Here is a 23,016-nt window from a genome sequence, read left to right as displayed (position 1 = left end):
GTTTAAAATAGGTATGTCCTTGAGTTTTGAGCATTAAGTATAACACATTTGTTTCACCCAAGTTTACTAAAAGACAAATAAGCTCATGTTATCCCTCTTAAAGAATTTGTCAGCAAGAAAAGTAGCTTAGGGCGATGGCTAACTTTGTCTAGTGTCTCATGACGTCTCCATGGATAGTTTAAGCATAATTGTGGAAGCAAGTGATTTGGATAGATGTAAATGGGATAAGACTTTTTAAGTAAAATTTTCAGCAATAGTTGTGTTTTATGGTATGTCTACTTAAATAGCTTCCCCAAATCTTTTTGGTAACTTGAAACTTTAGAGTTTTGCTAAGTTAATTTAAATGATGGATAGTCACTGAATATCTAGAACATTTCCAATAAGATAAAATTATAAAACATTAATTACTAGACATAGGTTTACTTACTTTTGGCTTCTTTTTACAGAGGAATTAAAGATGTTTTGGTCTATTGGCAAACATGTTTGTGCCACATTGGAAAATCTACTATAAACAAGCATATGCTTCTAGAAATTATGAAATGTATTTATAAATTTGCCAGTAATTGACAATTGTTTAATTCCTAATTTTCACTAGGAATTAAGGTTTTTAATGGGTTAAAAATTCTAATATGTTAATTGAAACTAACAGAAATAATAAAGGAAACATCTCTATATAGGAAAATGGAATGTGTGTTTCACTAAGGAAAGTATGAGAAATGGAGATGCATTTTTGTTGATGGAAAAGAAAGTAATTTTGTCCTAAAGTAAAGCTAGTTGTTTCAGAATGGGAAAGAGAACAAAGGACAAACTAAATGGACATGGAAAGTTGTAGAAGTTTTGTAGAAAAGGGATCTTGGGAAAAGAATTTTATGTGTGGTCAAGCTGGCTAAGATTGAAATGGATTTAATTACATTTTAAAAATTTAATTAATTTTAATATCAAAAGTACACTGGTACGAAATTAGAATTTGGTATTCTCTCTGTTAAGAAGGCAACATTTTTCTTAAATTATTGGTTTGCTCTTAATCTCTTAATAAGAAATTTAAACAAAAGTTTATGGGGTTTTTTTGTTTTCTGTTTTGTTTTTTTTTTTTACCTTTTAAGCAATTTGCCTAGAAAGCAAAGATTTTATGTTTATCAAAATAATTTCCTGTGCTTCGTGTTATCTTAATCAGCATATCTTTAATACTTAAGTAAACCTAATCTTCTCAATTATTGAAAGGGCAAAGTTTTGCTCAGAACTGTGTAACCTTCTGTATTTGCCTTTGAAATTTTTTGTCACTTTGGCTAAACACATAATTATTGTTTCATAATGCTCTGTGATCCTTTTCAGTAAAGTGCCCAAAGGTTTTTGATATTTTTAAATAACTTCCCAAAATCGAGTTCTAAAGTCTTTTTTCAACCCCCCACCTAGCTTTGGGGTTTTCCAGTGGATCCCAGGAACATCTCAAAAGATTTGTTCTCTTTCCATATGAAAAGAGAGATATTAAACTAATTAGACTTATTTGATATATTAAATTACATGGGAAGCATTTTCAAGTTAGAAGTAATGCTTCTGTTAATGCAAGTGTTCCAGAAATTGTATGAAATTTATAGAAATCTTATATGTCCTGGTGTAATGTTATTAGTCATAATTCTAGTTATCTTAAAACGTTGCATGTCACAGAAATAACCAAATTTTCTGATCAGTGGTGAACTCTCATCAGACCTTTAGCAACAGGTATTTTAAAGTCTTTTGTCATTTACAGACAATTCTTGTTTTATTCCAATGCTTTTGTAAAAGTAAGTCATGGAAAGGACTGTACAAAGAACAATTTGTGACACCAGTGCCAAATTACAAGGTGTTGAACCATGGATGCATATTTCACAAATGAAGAAGGCTCCAGCTGACATCTGGTCCTGTGCAAATGCTGGAGACCTCAAAATCAAATTGGCTAGGAAAAGAAATAGCTGACATTGAGGTAGACTGCTTCTTTCCAAGACATCAGATCAAGAATATTTCTTTCCATTTCTCTTTTCCTATCTGACCATCCTTTTTCTAATTCTTACACCATGAAGCTCCTATGATTCTTTTGTTCACCTTTTGCCTTGCTGTGGCCTGGAAAAGAAATATCATTGTTTACATATTTCAGGCATTGCAAAGGGAGGTAATCCAACTTCAAATGTCTGTTGGATTTGCCATGGTTCTGATGATTCTGTGGTTCTGCCTATCACAGACTTCTCCCTGATTTCTAATGCCTCAGTTTCTCTACAACAAACTCCGCGTCCTCTCTATCATATTAGGTCCCCTAACCCTGGGGGACTATTTCCCTGTCTCTGATTCATAACCCCAAACCTGAGAACCTTGCATCCAGGTTCTTACAAAGAAAGGGACACAAGGCAACCGTAACCAAAATAAAACTGCTTGTGTGGTCTATAGATCCTTATATTTTACTGGCCTCCATGGCTGTCAGCTTTCTTGTCCTGACCACAGACTCAGGAATTACCTAGAGGCATTCATGATTCAAAGTCACTTCCTTTGGCAGATCCTTATTTCCCCTGGTTAGGAGTAACTGCAAACAATTCTATGATCAAGAATCTCTCTCGAAGATATTACAGAATTGCTGCTAAAGCTATAGCTGCCCAATAAAATTCCCTAGATTCTTTGGCCAAAGTTGTTTTTGATAATAGGATAGCCTTTGATTACCTTTTAGCTGAGCAAGATGTCTGAGCTATGGCCAACACCAGTTGCTGCACCTGGATTAACACCTTTGGGGAAATCAAAAGCTACAGAAAATCATTGAATAATTGATGTAGCTTACAAAAGTGACACCTTTAACATCTTTCTTTGACTTATTTGATTTTGATTTGGGCTTTGGGGACCATGGGTCTGAAGTGCACTTCAGATACTAGGAATTATTCTGTTTATAATCATCACAATTGTCTCCTGGACATACTGTATTCTCTCAAAAACTTTAAATGCATGTTCACAGCTGGTAACCACCAAGCAAAGGATCTCGCTAAGACTACTACATCAGAAAAGGAACAAAGAGAATGACTGACTTAAAGAATGTGAACCAGATGCTGTGACCAATGAGTACCACACAAAGAATAAGTAGCTCCAGAGTGGTAGCTGGGAATAGTGCTAATGCCTTAAATTTTTATCACTTCTCTCAGGCTGACAGTCCGATCAAAAGGGGGAATTGTGAAAAACAAAGCAACATGTCCCAAATGGAGTCACTTATTTTAAGCCCCACATCACCAAACCAAAACTTAACTAATTAACTTTACTAATTACAGTTTTGGCTCTTCCAGAAATGGAGTATTAAATCAGTTAGTGAGAAATTACCGTCAATATTAGTGGGATTATTTACATGATAGTCCCCTGCCATCCCCTAAAGGAAAGTGACCTTGCCACGGCCAATCTGCTTTTTGCTAGTATAACTTGTTCCTGTTCCCTTCTGTCTATAAAAGTCTTTCATTTTGACTCTGTGTCTGTTGGCCAATTCATGAATCATTGTATAAAGCCATGAGATATTTACAATTAACTCAGTTGGATTTTGTTTGTTTTTTAAAAGATTTTATTTATTTGTCAGAGAGAAAGAGAAAGACAGACAGCACAAACAGGGGAGTGGCAGGCAGAGGAAGAAGCAGGCTCCCCGCTGAGCAAGGAGCCCGCTGTTGGACTCGATCCCAGGACCCTGGGTTCATGACCTGAGCTGAAGTCAGACACTTGACCAACTGAACCACTCAGGTGTCCCAGATTTTGTTTTTTAAACAACAGAAAAACGTTTGGGTTTATCTTCTCATCTTCTCCCAAATAGTGAAGGGTCAGAAGGAGTTTCTCAGCAACTGGAAGTATTTGCACAAAAAATTGTCTCATAACTCCAGACACTGTTTATATTTTTATATTTATTTATTTATTTATTAGTTTCTATTTTAATCACCCAGCGCTCCTCACAAGTACACGCCTTAATCCACATCACCTATTTCCCCCAACCCCCTCCCCTCTGGTAACCCTCAGTTTATTCTCTATAGTTGAGAGTCTATTTCTTGGTTTGCCTCTCTCTCTCTCTTTTTTTCCTTTGCTCATTTGTGTTGTTTCTTAAATTCCACATATGCGTGAAATCATATGGTATTTGTCTTTCTCGGACTTATTTCTCCTGGTGTAAGATTCTGAAGCTCCATCCATGTCATTGCAAATGGCAAGATTTCACTTTCCTATGGTTGAATAATATTCCATTGTGTGTATATACCACATCTTCTTTATCTTTTCATCAATTGTTGGATACATGGGCAGCTTCCATATCTTAGCTATTGTAAATAATGCTTTAAACATAGGGGTGCATGTATCCCTTTGAATTAGTGTTTTTGTACTCTTTGGCTAAGTTCCCAGTAGTGCGATTGTTGGATCATGAGGTAGCTCTATTTTTAACTTTTTGAGGAACCTCCATACTGTTTTCCAGAGTGACTGCACCAGTCTGCATTCCCACCAACAGTGTAAGAGGTTTTCCCTTTCTCTTCATCCTCACCAACACCTGTTGTTTTTTGTGTTGTTGATTGTAGCCGTTCTGACAGGTGTGAGGTGATATCTCATTGTAGTATTGATTTGCATTTCTCAGATGATAAGTGACGATGAGTATCTTTTCATGAGTATCTTTTCATGTGTCCGTTGGCCATCCGTATGTCTTCTTTGGAGAAAGGTCTGTCCATGTCTTTTACCCATTTTTTAATTGGATTATTTGGTTTTGGAGAATTAAGTTATATAAATTCTTTATAGATTTTGGGTAGTAACCCTTTATTGAATATGTCATTTGCAAATTTCTTCTCCCAGCCTTTTAGTTTTATTGTTTCCTTCACTTTGCAGAAGATTTTCGTTTTGATCCAGTCCCAATAGTTTATTTTTGCTTTTGTTTCCCTTGTCTCAGGAGACATATCTAGAGAAATGTTGCTATGGCTGATATCAGAGAAATTATTGCTTGTGCTCTTTTGTAGGATTTTTACGGTTTCAAGTCTTACATTTAGGTCTTTAATCCATTTTGAATTTATTTTTGTGTATGGTATAAGAAAGTGGTCCAGTTTCATTCTTTTTCACGTTGCTGTCCAGTTTTCCCAGCACCATTTGTTGAAGAGACATTCTTTTTCCCATCGCATATTCTTTGGTGCTTTGTGGAAGATTAATTGACCATAAAATTGTGGGTTTATTTCTGGGTTTTCTGTTCTGTTCTATTGATCTACATGTCTATTTTTGTGCCAGTACCATACTCCTTTGATGACTACAGCTTTGTAATATAAGTTGAAGTCTGGAATTGTGATGCCTCCAGCTGTTATTCTTTTTCAAGATTGCTTTGGCTATTCTGGGTCTTTTGTGGTTTCATGCAAATTTTAGGATTGTTTGTTCTAGTTCTGTGAAAAATGCTGTTGGTATTTTGGTAGGGATTGCATTAAATGTGTAGATCACTTTGGGTAGTATTAGCATTTTAACAATATTTGTTCTTCCAATCCATGAGCAAGGACTGTCTTTCCGTTTCTTTGCAGACACTCTTTATATGTTAAAATTGCTTTGATTTAGAAAATCAAACAATGTTATTTCATGATCAGTGTTTTATGATGAAACTTCCGTTTTGACTATTGTGCCAAGTTGATTATTTTTAAATGATACTTCGTTTTCATCAAATGAATTTGTTAACAAGTTATAGTAGAATTATAATCTATAATTCATGTTGATCTTTTGCCTGATGTTTTATGATAGTATAAACTTTTGTATTTTGACATTTATTTCAATATGTAGTTTAAGTTTTAAAAAAAGATATTTGAATTCCTAACAGTTTATAGAATCTTGGTGTATTAGAGGTTAGCCTGTATTTTCCCCCCTTTTTAAAAATGTTTTATTTCATAAGGGACTGGCTTATGCGATTGTGGGGGCTGGCAAGGCAAATCCAAAGTCCACTGCAGGGCAGGCAGTGGCAGGGAAGGGCACAAGCAGGCTGGACTTGCACTGACAGAGGTGGAAGTTTGTTCCCAGGCACTCAGGAAGGAAGATCCAGAAGGAATCGACAACAATTGCACGAATAATGGGGAGAAACTGTGTACGCTACCCTGTGGCTGCTGCCTTCCTTCCATCCTCTGACTTCATGCAAGTATACTGCTTGTAGCCCACAGTAGTTAGAATCATTAAGAAGGGAATTCTGGGGCCGGTATTTCAGCCTTCCCAAGTACCCATATGACATACTCATCACACTTGTGTGGGTACCAGCACTGGTAGACAATGCCATGATAGTGTCTTCATCGTCTCACCTTATCCTGTACATCATTGCCAATTTCTGACCCTCAGCTTCCGGCATGTGCCCCCTAGGGGCAGTCTCCCTTCCCGCCATCCGGCCTGGTGCTTTTTGTCCTCCCAAAGCCGGTATCAGCCTGTGCTCTGGGCTTCGCTGGGTATTGAAGGCTCATTTGCTCAGATTCCTCTGTTGCACACCCCAGAACTGGAGCTTCTCCACAGCAAGGCAAAGATCTGCTCTTTCGGAGACGGGATTCACCGCTGTTCACAAATATTTCAGGCACTTTGGCGGTGACTTGATTTACATCAAGGCCTTCACATTCCCTTGCCGCCTCTGGCCTCGAATTGCGGAATTGAGCCCTCTGGAAGCCCTGGGAATGTAAAAGCCCTGTGTATTCTGCATTTGTATTTTCATGCACACTGTGTGCATGTAAATATTTTACCAGAGTGTAAACAAGGCATGGGCTTGCTGCCTTATTCACTGCTGTGTTTCCTGTGCTCCACAGGGCCTGGCATGCAGTGGGCACTCAATAAATAGATACCGAAGGAGCAGTATAGATGCACATTTCTGTACAAGCATGTGTGTGTGCAATGTGTAAGTCTCTGTGTGTTGATGTTTGTGTGTGTGTGTGTGTGTGTGTGTGTGTATTCTTGTGTGTAAAGAAAAATATTTAGGTAGGCCCAAAAGAGCTATTAGGGACTATTTTATTTTTACAGATTTTATTTATTTGTTTATTTGAGAGCGCGTGACAGAGAGAGAGAGAGCAAGGGAGAGGGACAAGCAGACTCCAGGGCCAGCACTGGGGCCCCAAGCAGGCCTGATCCCATGACCTTGACCTCGAGACCAGGACCTGAGCCGAAACCAAGAGCAGGACACTCAACCAACCAAGCCACCCAGGCACCCCTAGGGAGTATCTTAATGAATTCTAGCTATGAGTGTAGAATTCATTCAGAGAAACATTTGGAAAATTACCATTTGTGCAGAATGGAAGAAAGTACATAGATACTTAGTGGGTTGAATGGTGGCCCACCAAAAGATTTGTGCTAACCCCCAAAACCTGTGAGGGTCACTTTATTTGGAAAAAGGGTCTTTGTAGATGTAGTCGAGTTAAGGATCTCCTATGAGATCGTTCTGGATTATCTGGGCGTCTGTCTGCAGGATCCTGCCTGAAATCCAATGAGAAGTTTTCTGTGAGAGGAGAGAGGGCAATGTGACCACATTGGAAGATACAGAAATTGGAAATACAGCTAAGAAAGTCACAGAAAGCCTGTAGCTACCAGAAGCTGGAAAGGGTGAGGATGGATTCGCCCCAGAGAACCTGCAGGTCCTGCTGTCAGCTTGATTTCAGACTTCTGAGCTCCAGAACTGTGAGAGAATAAATTTGTGCTGCGTGAAGCCACTCGGTTTGTGGTAATGTGTTACGGCAGCCGCAGGAAATGACTACACCTTGTGTTGGGCATAGAAGAACCTGTGGCCAGTTGGTCCAGGGCTGTGTGTGTCCTGTGGCCGTGCACCCCCACATTCCACCTTGGCTGCCAGCCCAGGTGTGTACAACAGCACAGCAAATATTTGCGAGAAGGAGAGCAAACCGGCAGCGGATCTATGAGGGAGCCTGGCTGCAAGGGCCAGGCAGGGCCCAGAGATCTGGAAGCCTTCAGATTTACTGGGTCCCTGGAAATTTCCTGGAAATATTGCTTATGGGGCATTTGGAAGCCCTTGGGGATTAGCAGGGCCCACCAGGGAAGAGGGAGGGAAAGGATGGCTTTTCTGCTTCCTGCAAACCTGGTCCTTTTCCAGAGCGTGGTTCGAGTGAAGGGCCTGTGCAAGGGGGCTGAAGGGCACTGAAGGGGTGCGGGGGAGCCTGCTCTCCTACATCAGTGAGCTGCGGCTCAGCTCCCAGCGTGGCGTTCAGACTGCCTTCTCGGCTCTCTGCTTCGTTTCCTGTCCTCGTTGCTTTTCCTTCTCTGTCCAACCTGGCCCTGTGATCTCCAGCGCCTCAGCCCCTGGGTGGCAGCCAGCTCCACTTTCCTTGAATGACTGGCAAAAACAGCAGGGCCAGGCAGGAATCATCATCAGACAGGGAACGGGCTATTTCCACAGTTTCTGAAATACTGAGTAATTTCAACAGTTACATGTAAGTTACAACGGGAAAAATGGTAACTTCACAGTGGAGAATCCTAGCTTCATTAGAAGTTAGCATCGCCAATAATGAGTCAGATTGATCTCATGTGCTTCCTACTCTGATGGTACCTCCCTTTTGGGGTGTTCCTGCCCCCTCAAACAGCAGACAAACTCAAGTTGAAGACTATTTTATAAATATAAATGTAGTATGCCTCAAAAGACAAAGGAAGAGTGAGGAAAGAGGCAAAAGTGACATAACCAAATGCAACACACAGATTAGAAGGAAAAACTAGCTATAAATGTAGCCCAGGAACAAGGGAGCAGGAGCACTGGCTCTGGGGCCCCAAACAGCCTGGGTTGGGCCCCTCCCGGCTGACAGAATCTAAAGACAGGGAGACGAGTGGCAGTGAAACAAGAAAGGGATTTATTTCAGAAAGGCCGACACCAGGAAGACAGCAGACTAACATCTCAGGACTGTCTCCAAAGTGCCAAAAATACTTCTGGGTTTCTACAGGGAAAATGTGGGACAAAGGTCAGAGGGCACCTACAGGTGGGCAATAAGGATCAGGTCTATCATTGTCTTGGGGTCAATTGCAGGGGGGGTCTTGCTGGCTCAGGGCGGTCATTGCTTGAGCAGTGCTTGAGCGGTAATTTTGGTTCCCATCAGGGGATGCTTTGCCTGCAGGCTCTTTTGCCTGTGTTCAGAGATAAGCTGGAAAGACTTGAATCAATTAGAAAGTTTGAGGTCAAAATGGAGGTGGTTGAAATCCTCTTTCAAAAAGGACATAATTGGGACAATTCAAAAATTTGAATATGGGCTGTATATTACATAAACTCAATACATTTCCTTCACTGGATCATTGTATAAGAGAATGTCCTTCTTTTTAGGAGATACCTATGGCATAAAAAGGAACGTAAGACAACATATGGGGGAGCCTGGGTGGCTCAGTGGGTTAAACGTCTGCCTTCAGCTCAGGTCATGATTCTAGGGTCCTGGGATCAAGCCCCACATCAGGCTCCCTGCTCAGCAGGGAGTCTGCTTCTCCCTCTTCCTCTCCCTCTGCCATCCCCCCCCCCCCATTCCCAACTTGTGCTCTCTGGCTCTTTCTGTCTCTCTGTCAAATAAATGAGGAGTCTTTAAAAAAAAAAAGACACAATGTCTGTAATTTATTATCAAATGGCTCAAAAACAATAACAATGATAATTATATATAGACAGGTATCAAACAAATGCAGGAAACATTAACAATTGGTGCATCAACAGTCAGACGCTTGGTAAACAATATATTTAGTGGAGTTAATTGTACTATTCGCACCAATTTTTTCCATGTTTAAAGTTTTTCAAAATGAAATTTAAAAAACACCAATAGGGTTTTTGTCTGTGAATTACAGAGATGTAGAACAAAGTGACCTGACGATTCTTCAATGTAATCCATCTCAACAAACATTCCAAGGCCTCTCATGGGCCCAGACTAGTGTTGGGTGCTGCAGAGAATACCCTCTTCCTATCTGCTGAGGGTGAGGGAGGAGAACCAGACAAATACACAGAGAACAAGAATGCAAAATAGAGCAGGAAGTTTCTTAAGAACGTTGTAAGGCGGGGCGCAAGTCACGAGAGTCGCAAAGATGAGACACTTCCCAGTGGAGGTGGCATTGGCAGTGTGTTCGGAGGCTGGCTGAATTTTCACAGCAGAGCTGCGCTGAGGTCAATGCAGGTGGAAGAATGTGTATGAGCAAAGGATCAGACGTGGAGACCTGGGCACAGTGAGTGGTGAGCAAGTCTTCGTTGTCTTGAGTGCTGCTGTTAAGTACGGGTGGGAAAGGCAGTTTAGTTGTCTACCCTCTTAGGCTCAGAGGCTGAGGCCTGAAGATTAAACTGGCAAACAACAGGTTAACGGGAGAAAAGGTTTACTACGGCCCAGGCACACAGGAGCCAACAAAGGAAGTAGTTGCTTCTTAAATGGTTGAAGCTAAAGGCTTATATTCTTTTTTCTTTTTTTTAGTTTCAAGTTTTTATTTAAATTTAAGTTAGTTAACATATAGTGTAATATTAGTTTCAGGAGTAGAATTTAGTGATTCACCATTTACATACAATACCCAGTACTCAGCACAGCAAGTGGCCTCCTTAATGCCCATCCCCCATTTAACCAATCCCCCCCCCACCTTCCCTCCAGCAACCCTCAGTTTGTTCTCTATAATTAAGAGTCTTTTATGGTTTGCCTCTCTCTCCTTTTTTAAAAAAATGTTTTTATCTTTCCCCCAAGTTCATCTGCTTTTTTTCTTAAATTCCACATGAGTGAAATCATATGGTATTTGTCTTTCTCTAACTTATTTCACTTAGCATAATATACTCTAGTTCCATCCACGTCATTGCAAATGGCAAGATTTCATCCTTTTTGATGGTGGAGTAATGTTCCAGTGTGTGTGTGTTTGTGTGTGTGTGTGTGTGTGTGTGTACACCACATCTTCTTTATCCATTCGTCTGTAGATGAACATCTGGGCTCTTTCCATATTGTTGATAATGTTGCTATAAACTCGGGGTGCATATAATCCCTTTGAATCAGTATTTTTGTATCCTTGGGTAAATACCTAGTGGTGTAATTGCTGGGTCATAGGGTAGCTCTATTTGTAGCTTTCTGAGGACCCTCCATACTGTTTTCCACAGTGGCTGCACCAGTTTGCATTCTCACCAACAGTGTAAGAGGGTTCCCCTTTCTCCGCAACCTCGCCAACGTCTGTTGTTTCTTGTGTTGTTAATTTTAGCCGTTCTGACTGGTGTGAGGGGGTATCTCATCATGATTTTGGCTTGGATTTCCCCACTGATGAGTGATGTTGAGCGTCCTCTCACATGTCTGTTGGCCGTCTATATGTCTTCTTTGGAAAAATGTCTATTCGTATCTTCTGCCCAATTCTTCACGGGGATTATTTGTTTTTTGGGTGTTGAGTTTGATGAGTTCTTTATAGATTTTGGACACTAACCCTTTCTCAGTTATGTCATTTGCAAATATCTTCTCCCATTCCTTAGGTTGAAAGGCTTACATTCTTATTTTCTTTTGTTGTTGCTGTGGTTTTGTTTTGTTTTTTTTTACAAGACGTTGTGATGAGGGCTGACTTTCAATAGATCACAGAGAGGGAGCTGCTCTGCTACATAGGAAACCCCGACCCAGAAGCAGGTCGTCTATGAATGCTTTAGCACCAGCTTCCCCACCAATGTCCGTTGCACTGTGTGATGAGTGAGGGGGCAGCCCCTGAAAGGCTTATATTCTTGGTATTTTCAATTTAATTTAATTTATTTGAGAGAGAGAGAGAAAGAGAGAGAGAGCATGAGCAGGGGAAGGGGCAGAGGGCGAAGCAGATTCCCCGCTGAGCGGGGAGCCCCATGTGGGGCTCCATCCCCTACTCCGGGATCATGACCTGAGCCAAGGCAGACGCTTCACCAATTGAGCCACCCAGGCACCCCAAATGGTTTATATTCTTAACTTGCTCGGGGAAAGGGGTAGGATTTGGGTTTCTAGGGACAGCAAAGTATATAAGTTAAATTTCCTTGGGAAACTAATGGAAGATAAGGGTGACTGAGTAAGGTTATGCAGGTTCAACTGATGATGAGGCGATGAGTTCTCTCCAAGTTGTTCTCTTCCTGGGAAGAGGGGGGAGCATCTTTACAGATAGAAATTTCCTTTGCAAAAGGGAGACTTATTATTTTTTCTTTCTTTTTTTTTTTTTTAAAGATTTTATTTATTTATTTGACAGAGATAGAGACAGCCAGTGAGAGAGGAAGAAGCAGGCCCATAGCAGAGGAGCCTGATGTGGGGCTCGATCCCAGAATGCCGGGATCACGTCCTGAGCCGAAGGCAGACGCTTAACCGCTGTGCCACCCAGGCGCCCCGACTTATTATTTTTTTTAATAATAATTTTTTATTATGTTAGTCACCCTACAGTCATCATTAGTTTTTGATGTAGTGTTCCATGAGTTACTGTTTGCGTATAACACCCAGCGCTCCATGCAATACGTGCCCTCCTTACTACCCATCACCAGCTTATCCCATTCCCCCACCCCCCCCCTCTTGAAGCCCTCAGTTTGTTTCCCAGAGTCCATAGTCTCTCATGTTTCATTCCCCCTTCTGTTTACCCCCCCAAAAGGGAGACTTATGCCCTGTTTCCTGAAGAAAGGCAGGACAAAGAACTTGTGTTTTCTGTTTCTTTTCTCTTTTTTTCCCTCGTGTTTTATGTTTCTTAATTGCCTCCAACTCAAAATAATCCTTAAGATTTTGAGGTGGCGTTTCCTGATCTCCTTCACATGTAATTGAATGGCAGGCTGTACACTAAAATATAAGCCCAATAAAGACAGCAGGGACCGATTTGTTCATTGCTGTGTCCTCAGTACCTAGTGCCAGGTGGAAGACATCAGTCAATGTGCTCGAATCCCCCACATCGTGCAGGGAGTAGCATATCCTTTCAAGAAGCTGATTGCCCCGGGAAAGGGGCCGAGGAGGGTGGCTACAAGCTGGTAGCCTCTGTAGCCTCTTTAACCAGGGAGGGAAAACCAAAGCCACAGGTGAAAATGGCCCTCCTGAGTTGGGTCACAGGGGGCCTGAGCAAGCCCTGTCTGGGAGGCAGGGTGCAGGGCAAGCCACTAGCATCTGTGGGCACAGGCTGTTCCCTGGAGCTCCTCCCACCGGGGCCCCTCCCTTCCCTGGAGCTTCTTGCCTTTGAAAGTCAGAGACTTGCTTAAGAGTAGAGTCAGACCCCTGTAGCTAGTCTAACATACACCCCGAAGCACTCAGCTTCTGTCCTGTAACCTAAGACCCTCACCCTGGACCTCTGACTCAGTGCTCTTCAAACCTGCTAGGGGAGCAGAATTTAGTGGGGAACTTTTTGAAAAATGTAGTGTAACAAACATACAGAAAAGTGCACACTTGATAGGGTTTGATGAGTTTTCACGGAGTGAACAAGCCGGGTAATTTCCAGGTCAAGAAACAGAATATCACTGACTAGCCTCTCTCTAGTCCCCTTGGTGCCACCTCCCAGTCACTATTCCAGTCGCTGTCCCCCTGCCCCATGGTAGGGGTGACCCTTCTCCCAGACCTTCTGCTTCATATAATCCATGGGAGGCTTGGTGTCTCGTTTACATGCACAGGTGGTTGATACACAGAGCTAGGTTTGAAAACCACTCCTGGAAGTCCCATAGTCTTTTTTGTTGCAAGTGAAGCTGAAGGGTCCTTTGCTCCCAGTCTTGGGCTCAGCACCCGTAGCTGTCTGGCTGGGTTGACCCACGCGGAGCAGCGGGCATTTCCTGCATCTAGGGTTCTGCAGAGCATGTGGGTGGGAGCTCCTGGGCTCAGGAAGCCTGACTGGTTGGTTCCAGCCTGGGCATGTGGCCCTCGCTCCCTGGCGGGAGTTCCATGAAGAGGTATTTTTGGAAGGTGGAGGAATTCTGTAGCCATTTGGAAAATGCCTGCTCATAGGCTAAGCTGGATTTTCATTTTAAAATGATGATGTGGCTGAGGGGCCTGACCTGGCCAGTTTTCCTGGATCTAGGGGTGGGGAAAGTGCGGAGGCATGCCCTTTTCTTTCCCTTTTCTTTAAATTGTATCAGCATTTCCTTTCTGTCTCAAATCCCTCTATCCCACAAGCTTCAAGAGCATTGTGAGGTGTCGCCTGCCGCTCATTGGCCCTTTGATGCTATTTGCAGGTAAGCGTTTCATTTTGTCCTAAGTCAGCCAGGATTTGGGGGTCACTTTAGGTTGGGTGAAAGTTTAATTTAACCTTCATTTCCCCAACAAGGGTCTTTGCCTCTGGAGCCCTTGCCCTGTCTCTCCACCCTCCCAGGCTGGACCCCGAGTGCCTTTCGATTCTTTTCCCCGTGTCCCTCTCTGCTTTGCCTTGGTGGCCTTTACTGACAGCTGCAGCTTTTTCCATTTCTATCTCTATTCATCACTCATCCATTCATTTAATGCACGCTAGGCCCTGTGCTGGGGGCAGGGTGGAGGGTTGGGCAGACACAACCACTTTCTGTCATCACCATTTCTGCCCTTACCCTTGAGACCTGCTTTTGTCCCCACTTCTCCACTTCCCACACTTCTCCTACAGCCATGATTGTGCTCTCTGAAAGCTCTCTGCTCCTTGACTTACACTGCGAAGATAGCCTGTCTTCTCCATTTTCTGTTTCCAAGCCCCTTGCTCCTGACTCTCATTTCCAGCTCCCTTGGTCTGGGACAGAGAATAAAAAAGTAGGACCTGGCATGAGTCTCTTCCCCATTTCTGAGGGCCTCGTCCCACTTCCACCTCTAACCTCTGCCACCATCCTCGGTCCACGCCGGATTCTGGAATGGCAATGCCATGAAGGGAGATCTGCACCAAAAACCAAATCAAAGCCAACATACCCCCAAAGTAAAAGGGTGGAGGGCTGTGCTGCTGCTTTAGTTCTCCTCCAAGCTTGAACATACCTAGGGGTGTTGACCAGACTTTCCTTCCAGGAGGTGAGATACCGTGGTACGGAGTCCTCACTCACCCTGGGCCAGGCCTTCCTGGAAGATGAATCCCGAGGCGGGAGCTGTGCGAGGCTGGCCTTAGGGGGCAGTGGCTTCCAGGGTGTCCCTGGGGTGTCAGCGACCACTTGTCCACTTCCTCTCTTTTCTTGAGCCTGTGGGGGCTGCCTAGGCTGTTTGGAAGAAACAGGCTATGGGTCCTTTGATTTGCCTCTTGATTGCTCAGGGGATGAAGGTGTCTGGGCCCTCAGGTGAGGTTATCTGAGCCTGAGCTTAATACCTGGAAGAGGTGAGGCTGGGGAGGGAAAATTTGTACAGCATGTTCACAGTATGTACCCTGAATATGTGGCTTATTAAATTACACAAAGCCATGTACATGTCATGTGAACCAGAGGTTCATATAGGCTTGAATGGTGAGTTTTGCAGAAGAGAGGGTTTTTTTTTTTTTTAATTCTGAATTCGTTTTAATAGGTAAGCCAAGTACATGACACAAACTTCCGAAAAGTGCCCGAATATATAGATATAGTGAAAAATAAGTCTCTTTCCTGCTCCTGTCCCCAAGCTCCTCAGTTTTCCATCCAGAAACAACCACTGCTGTAGTTTACTGTGTGTCCTTCCAGAGATCATTTCTGAAAATCACAAGCATGTGTGTGTGTGGGTGGGTGGGTGTGTGTTCTTAAAAAAAATGCAAATGGGCATATTATATATACTCTTTTTAACTTTGTTCTTTCCTCTTAAGAAGATATTTTGGAGTCTTTTTTCTTAACATACACTGTATGGGTTGGGGGTAGATTTAGAAAGCAGAAAAAACTTTTCCCCAATGACTCTGAGCTTTGCTTCACTTCAAGAAGCTCCTTGCTTCTGCCTTTTACAGTGTGGACCCTGGGCCACCTAAAGCTGTCCTGCTCTGTGAGACATCCTGCCATGTGACAGGTGGGGAGCCCACCTCCCTGCCAGATTCCACCGAAGCAAGTTGTGTCCTCTAGTCTTCCTGGATCCCCCACATCTGGGATTTGTTCTCATAGTTTCCTAGGTGAGATACAACCACCAGCCCCTCACCTGGCTACTCAGTTGTTGTTGTTGTTGTTATTGTTCAGGTCATGTAGTTGGGTAAAGTATTTTGGGGGTAGTAAGAAGGGCTGATCAGTTGCAATTATGTTTTTGTGGAGGTGAGGGGCTTGCAGTGGCTTCGGGTCACCGTGGGAACTTTTCCTGTAGAGGTCTGGAATACAGGAAGTGGGATGGGACATAACCCTTAACGTTCAAAGACTGGTTAAGTGACTTCTGGGGCAGGCCTCAGGTCTTTCTCTAATCACTTTGTAGAGCTATCTCCTTCCTTCCCTTTCTCTTGCTCGAGGCCTGCCGATCTTGTTCATTTTCTTTTGCTGAGCTTTATAATCCTAGTGGTCCATTTCTTCTGCCCCAAAGCAGCTTGGGTCAAATCAGATCATCTTCTTCATTTGATTTAGATGTTCCAAAGAAAAATATCATGGTGGGTATTTGTTTCAATTTCCTCAGATCGAATTGCTTACAAGATTTTGCTGAGTAAAGAAAAAACAAAGTTAGATATACTGTTCCCTTGTTCTTAGAGAGGCACCAGAGCCAGGGGCTTTCAGAGGTTTGTTACCTCTTTTTATTTTTTGAAAAAGTAACAGCTTTGGGGCACCTGGCTAGCTCAGTCGGGAGAACATGTGACTCTGGATCTCAGGGTTGTGAGTTCGAGCCCCATGCTGGGTGTAGAGATTACTTAAAAATAAAATCTTTTAAATAAAACAGCTTTATTGAGGTATAATTCATATGCCATACAATTCCCCTATTTAAAGTACACAATCCAATGGTTTTTAATATATGTACAAAATTGTGTAACCATTACACAATCAATTTTAGGACATTTTCATCAATCACCCCTAAAGGAAACCCCATGCCCATTAGCAGTCACTTCACATTTTCCCCAGTCCCCTCAGCCCCAGGCGTTTACTAATCTACTTGCTATCTCTATAGATTTGCCTATTTTGTACATTTTATATAGTGGACTTATACAATATGGGGTCTTTTGTGACTATTTTCTTTCATTTAGTGTAATATTTTCAATATTACAATTCACACTGTAGCATGTATCAGAACTTCATTCCTTTTTTTATGGCTAATATTTCATCCTATGGATATACCAAATTTTGTTTATTAATCAGTTGATAGACATCTGGGTTGTTTTCACTTAAATGGCTATTATGAATAATGTTGCTGTGAGTATTCAGGCACAAGTTTTTGTGTGGACCTCACTTGAACACTACAGCAACTCTCTAAGATTCATATTTTACAGATCTCATTCTGTAGATAACAAAACACTCCAATGTGGTTGACAGGAATTTTGTATATCTTTATTATATTAGATTCCTGAGCCCGTGCTTTTTGCAATTTGTGTTCTGTCCATCAAGAAGAGGTAAAGCAACCAAAGCATTTATTTGGAGGAGACATGGAGCCCCCTGAAATTGAAAATTGTGCCCTGAGTTTCAAGGATGCAGAAGATCAGGCTTAAAAAGGCAAAAACCACAAGGTTACATAATTCGTTCTAAAATAATTATGATTGCCGCTAGCTGAGTTTAAACTTGCTAATACATGACTGACTATTTAGCTGTTGGGTGTTAACATTTTCTATTTCACTGCAAAGTAGAAGGTTAAGTGGAAGAGATGGTGGAGTTGAAACTAACAAGCTGCAATTGACAAGTCCAACGTTCAGTTGACAAACGTCAAAAGTTTGAGGAGTTTCCACAACTGAACTAGGCCCTACTTCCTCAATGTGCTCTCGACTCTAGAGAGACTCTGCGGCAATGCTTACTTCATTTCGAACCTTCTTTCACAGTTCATAGAACTGATAATTGCTTTGACAGAACCTGGTGTGTCAGTAAGACGGATTCATAGACATCAACTGTTGATTTCTTCAGTTGAGAAATCTCAGCCCTCTCCCCCAACGTGTCTCTTCCCTTCGCTTTCTCTCCAATCCCAGTTTTCACTTCTTTCTCTCAAGTATCATTTCCCCGCCCCTATGTTTGGGACAGAGTCTCCTATCACTCACTCTCACTCACTCACTCGCTCACACTTTCGTGTGGAACGCAACATTGTGTGAATTTGCTATCCGTTCTTGAGTTCTCTCCCATCAGATGAAAGCTCCTCCGCCAGCTGGGGCCAGAGAGGTGGTATTCGAAGCAGCGGACCTGGAGGAGGAGGACTTCTCGGAAAAGCTCCTTTTCTTGTAGCGTGTAAGGGTTTCATGGATGAAGGCTGCCCACGTGGGGGTCGGGGCGGCGTGGACCGCACCCCAAGCCCGGCTCCCCCCGCCCGCCCGCCCTGTCCAGCTAGGTCAAACGCGCCGTCGTTAGGGCAACGATCACTCCAGGCAGGTCGGCTAGCGGCTCCGGAGTCCTCGCGGAGAGCGCTCACACGCAGGGACGCAGGGACGCCCGCCCAGCCGCGACGTCAGACCCATCCCGCCCCTTAACGCCTGCTGGACCCGGCACTATTGCGAATACCGCCTCCTGCGGGCTGCGGCTCGCGAAAGCCACCAATCAGAGGAGTCGACACATCGCCCGGGCCGGGCGCGCAGCAACCAATCGTTGCACACGTGTGATCCCGGGCCCGCCCGCGAGGTTGGCGGCCGGCGTTGAGGCGGCGACGGCGGGAGTCGCTGCTGAGGCGGCCGCGGGCGCGGGTCGCTTCGGCGCTTCTCCGCGGGGGCCGGGCTGGCTGCGGCTGGCGCCTGGCGGTGAGGGCGGGCTCCCGGGGCGGGCGGAATGGCCCCCGCCTAGGGCAGTGGGAGAAGCGGCTGAGCGCAGGATGCTGGGGAGGCGGCGCGGCGGCTCCTCACTCATCCCAGGTAAGGGGGACGCCGCGCTCGCTGTGGCTCGGCTCGGAGCGCCGCCCCGGCCCCGCCGTCTTCCAGTCGCCGCCCACCTGGCTCAGGGCCCCGGCCGGCTCTGTCCTTGCATCCCTTGGCCCGGCGTCACCTCCTGCCCGCACATCTCCCCATCTGCCCCGGGGCAGTTGTCCAGCCCCGCCCCCCGAGCGCGGCGCCCCTCTCCCTGGCCGGCAGCCTGCTGCACCCACACCCGCTCCCCTTCCCCCAGCGCCTGCGTTTCCCGGTCTCCGCTTCGCTGTCGCCCTGCTAGCCCCCGCCGAGGTCGGCTCCTCGCCCCTTACCCTCTCCTCTCCTCTCCTCTCCGCCCGCTCCCCTCTCCTCTCCGTCTCCTCCCCTTCAGCGGTGCTGGCACAGGTTCCCAGCCTCTGCAGTCCTTCGGGGCGCCTTCCGGGGATGAGACCCCCGCCCCAGCCATCCCGTCGGGATCAGATCGGACTTTTGCCCTCGTTTGTACCTGGGCTTCTCTTCCGCAGAATCACCCTCATCCCTGCCCTTTAATGCCATATCCTCGGTACCTTTCAGGCGCCCCCCAACCGTCTATGTCCCATGGGTTTTGCCCTTTTGCCCCCGGATGCCTTCCTCGCCCAACTCGCCTCTTCTCCCCTCACTTTCATCAGCCACTTCTTTTCCTTTACGCTTAAACGTTCAGACACTCTCATACTCTCCTGAATGCCAGATCTATAGTTTTAACATCATAGTTCGTCTTTCAGTGAGTTGCACGGATAACATGTAAAGCGCTTTGCCCAGAACCTGGCACACAGTAGGCCTGCCACATAATGGATGCTATGAGTGTTAGCCTCTTCCTTCTTCCAGGTCTTTGTACTCACCAGATGGTGGTAGCAAGAAGTCCAGTATCAGAGGGATTCAGTCCACTCTTGGAAGAATGGTATGGGAGATGGCAGGACAAATTATTGAACTCCCAAGTGTGAGAAAGAGATTAAATTGTCATTTAATTTAATTGTTACTCACTGCATTTATTCAGAAAAAAATGAATTTTGCTATTTTTGTGTCAAGTATTGTTTCATATTAATTGGCTTTGTAAAGGATTCTTAGGGAGCCTCACAATGTAATTATTCCCTTATCACACCCCCCCCCCAGCCCTTCAAACTACAGTGTTTATCTCCTAGCCAGAATAACATTGTGTGTAAGAAGTATTTTACTTGTTTATCTCTTAGCTGGATAGTCCAAATCTGCAGTGAATTTTCATCCTTTAAGAGCCTGGGGAAATGGGGTTTAGAATTCTTGGAATCAGCTGCTGGAGGGATCAAAAATGCTTAGGAGTGAAAGTTCTAACAAGTTCTGTAAGAGTGAAAGAGTAATTATCTCTCCCTTTCCCCAACACTCTTTCTGGCAATCAGAGGAAGTAGCTACATTTTTTTAAAGAAGTGAAATAAATTTGACTTTTCAAAATTATAAAAGCGGTATTACTGGCTTCAACCCATTCTTGCCACATTAGCTTTATTGGTCTACAAGCCAGGATGAATCACACACAGTTGCTTTTTCTTCTAGGATCTCCAGAGCAGACGAGAAAATCTTGTAAGTGAGCTGCTGGTGCTATTCTAGTCTTCTGATTCTAACTTTACTCATACTGGCGCTGGAGATCCTTTGATTTACCCCCTAGGATATTCTTATGTACTAAAACCTGAATGGCTTTTTATAGATTTTTACCATTCTCCTCTCTTTGTCCTACTCTTGATGTTTCTTCATTGCTTATTTCACAATCAGCAGAAAATTCACAGAAGAAATTGGTGGGCTTTAGCCCTGAACTAGTAAGGGTCTATCATTTTTCTGTGTGCATGTGCCTTTCTGATTTTTGATCTCCTTTCCTATTATCAGAAGAAAAAGGATTCTCCTTTCTAAGGCTAACATCTTTGATCTCCTCTATATTCTCAGTTTTTTTCTCATCCTGCATATGTGGTCAGATTTATACCTTCCAAAACAAAAACAAAAACCTTCTCGGTGCTTCCCTCTTTTTTATTTTCTCTGATTAATGTGGTCTTCCTTAGAGTTTCAGTTTTTGTTCTTTTCTGTTCTCTAATTTCCTTGTGTGATGACACTTTCTATCGTGGGTTCAGATAGTACCTGTATATTTATGGTTTTCAAAGATGTGTATTCAGTCCCCATTTTTCTTGAGTTTCAAGTATTATTTTCATCTGTCTTTTGAATAACTAAACTTGGATACTGAGTACTCCAAACTTGGTTATCTTTTTTTTTCCCCCTTCCCTCTACTCACATAGCCCCCTCAAGCACATATAAACACACCTTGTCCTATTTTAGGCTTTCACCCTGGAAACTTTAGAATTCTCTTCTCTCCTCACAGTAAGTCTGTCATTGCTCATGTTGTTTCTACCTGAAATCTTTTTCTTTCTCTCCTCACTGCCAGAAGATTGGTTGAGGCCTAGGTTATGTTTTTCTCGAACAGAGATGGTCATTTCCAACCCAAGCACTCCTTCCTTCCTTCCTTCCTTCCTCCCTTCCTTCCTTCCTTCCTTCCTTCCTTCCTTCCTTCTTCCTTCCTTCCTTCCCCCAGGCACTACTTTAAAACCACCTGGGGAGCTTTTAAAGGTTAGAAAAGAGGGGATGAAGCCTTCCACAGAGATTCTGATTCAGTTGGTTTGGTGTGGGGCCAGAACTTGTCATTTAAAAAATGCACCTGGGTGGCTCAGTTGGTGAAGTGTCTGCCTTTAGCTCAGGTCATGATCTCCAGGTCCTGGGATTGAGCCCCATGTTGGGCCCCCTGTTCAGTGGGAAGTCTCCTCCTCTCCTTTTTACCCCCTCTGCTCGTGCTCTCTCTCTCTCTCTCAAATAAATAAAATCTTAAAAAAAATAAGTTAAAAACATGCTTCCCATGTGACGGTAATATGCAGCTAGGGCTGAGAACTGGGCTGAGAGCTTGAAGAGGGACTGATAGAACCCTGAGGAATTATACAGTATTTAACTCATCATTTAAAAATTAGGATAATTGTCATTTTTGTTGACATGGTTAGATGCTTACTTTCCTGGCACTTGGTGTAGGTACCTGTTAAAGTACATACCATTTTATTTAAATTATTCCTCATGGGCCCATTTTTGTCATGACTAGGAATTATTTGAGGTCTAGGATCATGCCTGCTGTTTCTTCTACACTATTCATGACCCTTCTGACGCAAATATGTGGGCTTTCCCCTTACAGTTCTCCAACTGTCCAAACACCTCATGAGTGTCCTACAATTTAACTCAGTTATGACACCACCTGCCTGGAGTTACTGCAGAACCCACAGATGAAGAACTTAGCCCCCACCCACCTCCTCCACACCCCACCGCTGTACCAGTTGCAAATCCGAGGTTGTGACCTGTACTTTTGACCAACTGGCTATATTGGGGCTTCCCACAACCCCCTCGTCTGGTCAATAATTTGCTGTAATGACTCACAGAACTCCGGAAAGCTCTTTACTTAACCATCACCTGCTTATTATAGAGGGTATAACTCAAGAACAGCAAATGGAAGAGATGCCTAGGGCAAAGTACATGGGAAGGGGTATGGAGCTTCCATGAGCTTCCATGCTTTCCCTGGGGGCACCATCCTCCCACACCTCCATGTGTTCACCAATCCAGAAGCTCTCTGAATCCCTTCAGTTAGGGTTTTATGGAGGCTTCATTATGTAGGCATAATCATTGGTTGATGGTGATAAACTCATTCTGCAGCCCTTTTCCCCCATCCTGAGGTCAGGGATTGGTTCTTCTGGCAGCCAGCCCCCATCCTCCAAGATATGGTTGAAAGGGGCTTATTACGAGTAATAAAAGATGCTCCTCTCACCCCATCAAGAAATTCCAAGTTGTTTTTTTTTTTAAAGATTTTTTTATTTATTTACGTGACAGAAAGACAGCCAGTGAGAGAGGGAACACAGCAGGGGAGTGGGAGAGGAAGAAGCAGACTCCCAGCAGAGGAACCCAATGTGGGACTCAATGTGGGACTTGATCCCGGAACGCCGGGATCACGGCCTGAGCTGAAGGCAGACGCTTAAGGACTGTGCTACCCAGGCGCCCCAAGAAATCCCAAGGGTTTTAGGAGCTCTGTGTCAGGAGCCGGGGATGTAGACCTAGTTTATATTCTATAATTATTCTTATATCACAGTATTGTAATGCCTTATTTATCTTTTTGTTACTGCCTTGTACAGTACTTAGTATATTTTAAAAACTTGATAAAAGTTAGTTGAATGAATCAGTTGGTAAATAATGTAAAACAGATCTTGGATT

General features: G+C 43.8%; 1 protein-coding gene across 3 annotated transcripts in view; it reads left to right on the top strand.

Moving 5' to 3' along the window:
• The first annotated feature begins 10,019 nt into the window (after positions 1 to 10,019).
• TPST1 (tyrosylprotein sulfotransferase 1) overlaps positions 10,020 to 23,016 on the top strand; it is a 168,167-nt gene continuing 155,170 nt past the window's right edge. The window contains exon 1 of one of the 3 annotated variants that reach the window (XM_034670043.1): positions 10,020 to 10,150. The gene's annotated coding sequence lies outside the window, so the exon portion shown is untranslated. Of the gene's footprint in view, positions 10,151 to 18,514; positions 18,739 to 23,016 lie in introns of those variants that run through there. The other 2 variants (XM_034670044.1, XM_034670041.1) reach the window with 2 other exon arrangements.

The sequence above is a fragment of the Ailuropoda melanoleuca genome, chromosome 10, assembly GCF_002007445.2.
Source record: "Ailuropoda melanoleuca isolate Jingjing chromosome 10, ASM200744v2, whole genome shotgun sequence".
NCBI lineage: Eukaryota > Metazoa > Chordata > Mammalia > Carnivora > Ursidae > Ailuropoda > Ailuropoda melanoleuca.
The sequence above is the reverse complement of the archived record's forward strand: the minus strand, read 5'-3'. Positions and strand labels throughout refer to the sequence as shown.